Genomic DNA, 8,017 nt, shown 5'->3' with positions numbered 1-8,017 from the left:
TTCATGAATTACTTGTCTAGGCTGATGTCTAGAAGAGTATTTCCAATGTTGTCTTCTAGAATTTTTGTGGTTTCAGGTCTTATATTGAAGTATTTAATCCATCTTGACTGGATTTTGTATATAGTGAGAGATGGGAATCAGTTTCCTTTTTTCTACATGTTGCTTGCCAAATTTCCTAGAACCATTTATTAAATAGGATGTCCACTCCCCAATTTATGTTTTTGCAGGCCTTGTTGAAGATCAGTTGGATGTAAATATTTGGTCTTATTTCTATTTCTCTATTCTGTTCCATTGACCTATGCGTCTACTTTTATATAATAACCATGCTGTTTTGGTAACTACAGCTTTCTAATATAATTGAAGTATAGTAATATGATGCCTTCAGATTTGTTCTTTTGCTTAGTCTCGCTTTGTCTATGTGGGTTCTTTTTTGGTTCCATATGAATTTCAGGATTGTTTTTACTAGTTCTGTGTGAAGAATGATGATGGTATTTTGATGAGCATTGCATTAAATTTGTATATTGCTTGTGGCAATATAGTCATTTTCACAATATTGATTCTCCTCATCCATGAACATGGTATGTGTTTCCATTTGTTTGTGTTGTCTGTAATTTCTTTCAGCAGTGCTTTGTAGTTTTCATTGTAGAGGTCTTTTACCTCCTTGGTTAAGCATAGTTCTAATTATTTTTGCAGCTAATGTAAAAGGGGTTGAGTTCTTGATTTGATTATCAGGTTGGTCACTATTGGTGTATAGCAGGGCTACTGATTTGCGTACATTTTTTTTATCCTGAAACTTTACTGAATGCACTTATCAATTCCGGGAGATTTAGGGGTGAGTCTTTAGGTTTTCTAGGAGTACAGTCATATCATCTGCAAACAGCAATATTTTGACTTTCTCTTTTCCAATTTGAATGTCCTTTCTTTCTCTTGCCTAATTGCCCTGGTTAGTATTTACAGAACGATGTTAAATAGGAGTGGTGAAAGTGGATATCCTTTTCTTCTTTCTGTTCTCAAGGGGAATACTTCAACTTTTCCCCATTCAGTGTGATGTTGCCTGTGGGTTTGTCATACATAGCTTTTATTCTTTTGAGGTAGGTCTCTTCTGTGCCTAGTTTTTGACAATTTTCATCATAAAGGAGTTCTGAATCTTGTTGAATGCTTTATCTACATCTATTGAGATGATCATATGGTTTTTAATTGTTTATGTGATGTATCACATTTATTGAGTTGCATATGTTGACCATTCCTGCATCCCTGGAATGAAATCCACTTCATCATGATGATTTATCTTTTTGATGTATTGTTGGATTCAGTTGGCTAATATTTTGTTGAGTATTTTTGCATCTATGTTCATCAGGGAACTTGGTCGTGTTTTTTTTGTTGTTGTTGTGTCCTTTCTTGGTTTTGGTATCAGGGAGATACTAGCTTTATAGAATGACTTAGGAAGATTCCTTCTTTCTCAATCTGTTGAAATCATTTCAGTAGAATTGGTGCCAATTCTTCTTTGAATATCTGGTAGAATTCCGCTGTGAATCCATCTGGACCTGGGCTTTATTGTTTGCAATTTTTAAATTACTGATTCATTCTTGCTGCTTGTTTTTCGTCTATTCAAGTTCTCTATTTCTTCCTGATTTAATCTAAGAGGGTTGTATGTTTCCAGGAGTTTGTCCATTTCCTCTAGGTTTTCTAGTGTGTGTGCATAAAGGTGTTCATAGTAGTCTTGAATGATCTTTTGTATTTCTGTGGTGTTGGTTGTAATGTCTCAAGTTTTGTTTCTAATTGAGCTTATTTGCATCTTCTCTCTTCTATTTTTTATTAATCTAGATAATGGTCTATCAATTTTAATTTTTCAGAGAACCAGCTTTTTGTTTCATTGATCTTTTGTATTTTGTTGTTATTATTGTTTGAATTTCATTTAGTTCTGTTTTGATCTTTATTTCTTTTCTTCTTCCAGCTTTAGGTTTAGTTTGTTCTTGTTTCTCTGATTCCTTGTGGAGTGACATTAGGTTGTCAATCTGTGCTCTTTCAGACTTTTTGATGTAGGCATTTATTACTAGAAACTTTCCTCTTAGCATTGCTTTTGTTGTATCCCAGAGGTTTTTCATAACTTGTCTCATTATTATCACTCAATTCAAATAATTTTTAAGTTTCATCTTGATTTCATTGTTAACCTAGATATCATTCAGGAGCAAATTATTAATTTCTATGTGTTGGTAGTGTTTTGGGGCTCCTTTTTGGATTTTATTTCTAGTTTTATTCTGCTGTAGTCTGAGAAAATACTTAATATGATTTCAATTTTTTCAAATTTATAAGACTTGCTTTGTGGCCTATCATATGATTTATCTTGAAGAATGTTTCATGTGCTGGTGTGAAGAATGTATAGTCTGCAGATCTTGGGTAGAATGTTCTGTAAATATCCATTTAGTCAATTTGTTCTAGTGTGTCGTGTAACTCCATTGTTTCTCTCGTGGCTTTTTGTCTCAAAGATCTGTCTAGTGCTGTCAGTGGATATTTAAATCTCCTGCTGTTATTGTCTTGCTCTCTATCTCATTCTGAGTAGTAATTATTTTATGAATCTAGGGGCTCCAGTGTTTAGTGCATATACATTTAGGATTGTAATGTTTTCTTGTTAAATTGATCCTTTTGTTATTATACAGTGACCATCTTTGTCTTTTTTTTTTTTAATTGTTTTTATCTTGAAGTCTGTTTTGTCTGATATAAGAATACCTACTCCTGCTCACTTTTGGTTTCCATTTATATGGACTGCATTTTCCACCCAGTTACCATACTTTTATCTGAATTCTTCTATGTTAGGTGTGTCTCTTGAAGACAACAGATATTTGGATTGTGAACTTTTTATCTATTACGGCATTTTGAATCTTTTTAGTGGAGCAGTTAGGCCATTTACATTCGATGTTAATATTGAGATGTGAGGTAAAGTTCATCATGTTAACTGTTACCTAGTTTTTTTTTTTTTTCTTCTGTTATTGTTTTATAGGTGCTGTGAGTTTTAAGCTTTCAAGAGGTTCTATGTTGATGCATATTGGGCTTCTGTTTCAAGGCTTAGAACTCCTTTTTGCATTTCATGTATTGCTGGTTTGGTAGTGACAGATCCCTTCAGGATTTATTTTTCTGAAAATGACTATTTCTTCTTCTTTTCTGTAATAAAACAATTCTTGGCTGACAGTTGCTCTGTTTAAGGAGGTTGAAGATAGGCTCACAATCCCTTCTGGCTTGTAAAGTTTCTGTTGAGAAGTCTGCTGTTAGTCTGATAGGATTTCCTTCGTAGGTTATCTGATGCTTTTGTCTTACTGCTCTTAGAATTTTTTCCTTCATGTTGGCGTTAGATAGCATAATGACTATATGCCTTGGTGAAGATCTTTTTGCAATGAATTTCCCAGGAGTTCTTTGAGCTTCTTGGATTTGGATATCTAGATCTCCAGCCAGGCTATGAAAGTTTTCCTCAATTATTCCCTCAAATAAGTTTTTCAGACATCATTTTTCTCTTCCTCCTCAGGAACACAAATTATTCTTAGATTTGGCCATTTTGCATAATCTCATATTTCTTGGAGACTTTGTTCATTTCTTTTTATTATTTTTCTTTATTTTTGTCTGATTGGGTTAACTCAAAAGCCTTGTCTTCAAGCTCTGAAATTATTTCTTCTACTTATTCTAGTCTACTGTTACAACTTTCCACTGCATTTTGTAATAACCTCAGTGGGCCTTTTATTTCCAGAGTATTTATTGTTTTTCTTGATGATATCTATCTGTCTAGAAAATTTTTCATTCATATCCTGAACTGCTTTTTAAATTTCTTTATGATCGTTTTTACCTTTCTCTGATATTTCCTGAGTAGCTTAATAATCAAACTTTTGAACTCCTTATCTGGTATTAGATTTTATCTTGGTTTGGGTTCACTGCTGCAGAGCCAGTGTGACTTTTGGAAGTATTATTGCACCATGTTTAGTCATATTACCAGAGTTATTTTTCTGGTTCATTTTCATTTTGGTAGAGTAGTGCTTTTCATTGTTCATGAATTTATGTTTGATTTGACTGTGTTTCTTTTGTTTGCTTTAAAAATTTCCCCCTAAGAATGAAACTTTATTGCTTATAATAAATAATAGTCTAATTCAGCTCTTGGTGCTTTCAGGGATGAAGGCTCTGTAAGAGTTTCTTGGTTATAGATAGTCTTTGAACAATGGCTTTCTCATATATTGGTTGTAGTAGCAATGTGTTCAGTGTGTAAACAAGTCCACTATCTCCTATGGGGTTGAAATTATAGAGGTCTCTTAAAGCTTATCTCTTTCTCCTGTGGAGTGAAATTTATTTATTTATTTTTCTCCAGTATTTTATTTAATAGTTTGAAGGCTCAGGCTTTAGGCCAATAGGGGAGGTGTCTCTGGGTAGGAACAGGTTGTGGCTAAAGCAGGTGGATAAATGAAGTCCCAGCCTTGACAAAAGTGGCTGGAGAAACTCTCAGTGAGTCACACTGGGGTCTTAGAAGGAGAAAGGGTTGGAACCACATCAGCTCCCCTGCCAGGTCAGCAGGAATGTTATCCACCTCTCAGACATGCTTCTGTCCCAGTGCTCCAGCTATTCAGATCAGATAGGCACCTCTTCTCATCTGTAGGAATGTTGATATTCCAAATAAAGAGGAATTGTGACTCTGTCTCTCATGCTATCCTGGACCTGGAGTGTGCTCCTCCTTTGGGGATGCAGTGGCCCTGATATATTCCAGAAAGGCTGTCTATAGTTGTGCCCATGCTGAGCTCTCATGGGAGAAGCCCAAACTGTGCCTACAGTGGTAGACAAGGGAAGAAAGACTTCCTCTTCTCCAAGACCTTTCACATGCACCACGGCTGTACAAGACTGTTGGGATACAGAGAATGACTTTCCCTGCTGAGCCCAGCACTTCAACTGTGCTTAACGAAGCTTTCCACCAACCAGCAGAAGGATCTGGTGCTCAAGCCCTGCCATCCAGATTCTATTGTCCCATAGGGTGTTGCCTTGATGTGGTGCACTTCTCCTTTCCCTATCACTAGGAGTCCCTGGAAGCCAGACTACTGTGAGTGTTATTGTGCCTCTGGGTCTGGCTGCCCAGTGAGGTTGTCACACTCCAGGCTGGTATTAGGGAATATCTGCAAGGAATCCAGTGATGTGACCTATCCTCAAGTTTCCCAACAGTGGGTAGCAGCACCAGCTCTAATGGAAGTGGCAGGGGATTGACAGAGACTCTGTGAAATTCCTTGGTTATTGATAGCCTTAGTGTTTTGGCTTTCTTGAACACCAGTTATAGTAGTAATGAACTGTTCATATGGACAGACTCAGGACCTCTTGGTTAGCCAGAGTGGTACAAGTAGTGGTGATAACTAAGATCGTGCAGCTCTTTTCTTCTTCCTGGTTGCAGTGTTATTCTACCAGGAGATACCATAATGGACTGTTTGGTTGGCCTCCAGCCAGGAGATGGTACTTGCAAAAGAGCACCAGCTGTGTACTAGCAGTGGAATTTTTACTTGCCTTATGTTACTAGATGGGGACGGGGCGGGGGCGGTCACTCTGATTTCTCAGGCAATGGGCAGGGCCCTGTAGTTCCCAAGAGATTCTGTCCTTTGTGTAAGCTACGAAGGTGGGTGGTGTGGTAAAGCCAAGAAGGAGCTGGGCAGGGCAGGTTTATACTCTATGTGTGCAGGTCAAGCAGCAGCCCTTGTGGGTTTAGAGGGTTGGGAGTAGGTAGGTCTCATGCCACTGGGTTGATATTCTAGAGGGGAGCATTGCTGACTCTACTGCACAGAATTTGTTCAGGAAATTGGAGTAGCAGGTGGTGATAAGCCCCACAGAGTTCCCACACACTTGGAGAGCCACATCCACTCCCACAGATTTCCACTGGCAGCAGAGAGATGAGTTCACATCAGCCTGTAATTAGAATTCCCCACTTTCAGGAGTCATAAGCTTTCCCCACGGAGATAGCAACTACGGCTTTCAAGTCATGCCCCTCTCTGTTCCCTGAAAAGCCTGGCACTTGGCTCCTAGTCACAACTCCTGCACTCACGGCTTATGAACCCGTGGCTCCTGCACTCACAGCCTGCTTTTCACTCTCCCCTGCACTGGCCCTGGCCAAGGGAGTTTGTCACCACCAAAGGTTACATCTGGAAACCCCATTGGGAGCTTCTTTCAACTTGTGACCACTGCCTGAACTTTTTGGCTGTCCCTCCACGAGGTCTTTTGTTAGCAACAGTAAGGAATGGCTGCCCTTGGTCCATACTGGGATCTGGGAGTGAATTCAAGGGTCTTCCTGCCGCTGCTTCTTCTTTTTATATTCCATTAACTTCCCCAAGTTATTTCCTGCGTTGTGTGAGGTTAAGGCGTTACCCTGTGTCCTGGGATTTCAGGTTCCCTGGGGTGGGGACGTATATCCCAGAGGCAGTCTCTCCCTCTCTCACACTCTGGGGACTCACAGCCCTTTGTCTGACTCATAGTGTAGGCTGCAGGCTCCTGCTTCCTTCTGGGATTCATAGATTTCTTTGGTTTTCCTGTTTAGTTACTGCATCGTTTCTGGAAAAATGTTCACAGTGTGAATCTCTACACATTATTCTGTCCTTCTAAACAGGAGAGGTATGCTAGCAATGCCTCTAATCCCCTATCAAAAAGAATGTCATTTAACAAAGATATTTGTAATTATTTATGTATGTTTACATTGAATTTATTCCTCAAGTTTGCATCTACATTATCAAAATATTTTTCTCAATTTATCTGCTTTGCATAAAATCTTATTTGTTTTTATAGTAATTTCTTTCAAAGTGTTAAATTTAATTTGAATAGCATAGCCAATATCTTGCTAATACACTGAAGTTAAATTCTAGGTCAATTCTGGGTATAACTTCCAGTACAAGTACAGGCTAGTATTACTGTTAAGAGACTAAGTAGAAAATTCTCCTTTGGATTATGTGTAATAATGACTAGGACCATGTGTTTTGATACTTCTAAGAAAAGGCACCCAATATGGTTTACATTAAAAAGTAAATTCTCCCAGTTTCACATACTATATCTGAACTTTTCAGTTGAATATTATTGCACATGAAGTGACAGGGAAAAATAGATATTTGATTGTATTTTAATTGTAGGTCATTGATATTATAAAATGTAATTAATAGCAAAAAACAGGAAAAAAATAGAAGCTCCAGATATAAATAATTAATGTAGAAATATTTGGTTTACAATATAGGAAAGTATAAGAGACCTTTAGACCTAGTCTCAATATCTATTTATTTTCATGTATAATTTAGTATTTGTTCGTTTCGATGGAAGATGTTTTCCTTCAATTATACCAGATTCTTCACTTCTCTAAGTGTTACATGTCATTTGTCATGAACTGTATGAATGTAGAGTTTAATACAGGCTGAAATGTTCCAAAAGAAAGTAAATAAATAATTGTTATTTGTAACAAATTTATTACACAGTTGCAACTTTATCTCTTCAAAAAGTTAAATGTAGGTGTTTTAAAATTAAATACCCCAGATGAAAAGATCATCCTGAATTATGAACCTGTGTTTTGCCATTATTCTTCCAGCAAAAAATAAAAAAATAAAAAAAAAATATTTGTTTGTAATCAGGGACAGTTATTCAAGTGACTTTTTTGGGAAAAGCAATAAGATCTGAACTAGTCTAAGCAGTCTTTAAGAATAATTAGTGAATTTTCTTCATGGTATAATTCTATAACACCTGCTATCTTATTCAGGTCTGTTTCCCCTCCAAAATTAATGTTGAAACTTAATCCCCAATGCAGCAGTATTATGTACAATATTTATAAGACTATTAGGCTATGAGAACTCCACCCTTATAAATGAATTAGTGCTGAATAAAAGATCTTAAGCTCGTGAACTTGCCCTTTCGGTCCCTTCTGCCATGTGATGACGCATATTTTGCCCCTGCAAAATACAGGATACAGTGACAAGGTGGCATCTTGGAAGCAAAGACTGAGCCCTCAGTAGACACCAACCTTCCTGGAGCCTTAATCTTG

The sequence above is a fragment of the Symphalangus syndactylus genome, chromosome 2 (genome assembly GCF_028878055.3).
Source record: "Symphalangus syndactylus isolate Jambi chromosome 2, NHGRI_mSymSyn1-v2.1_pri, whole genome shotgun sequence".
NCBI lineage: Eukaryota > Metazoa > Chordata > Mammalia > Primates > Hylobatidae > Symphalangus > Symphalangus syndactylus.
Note: the sequence above shows the minus strand (reverse complement) of the source record.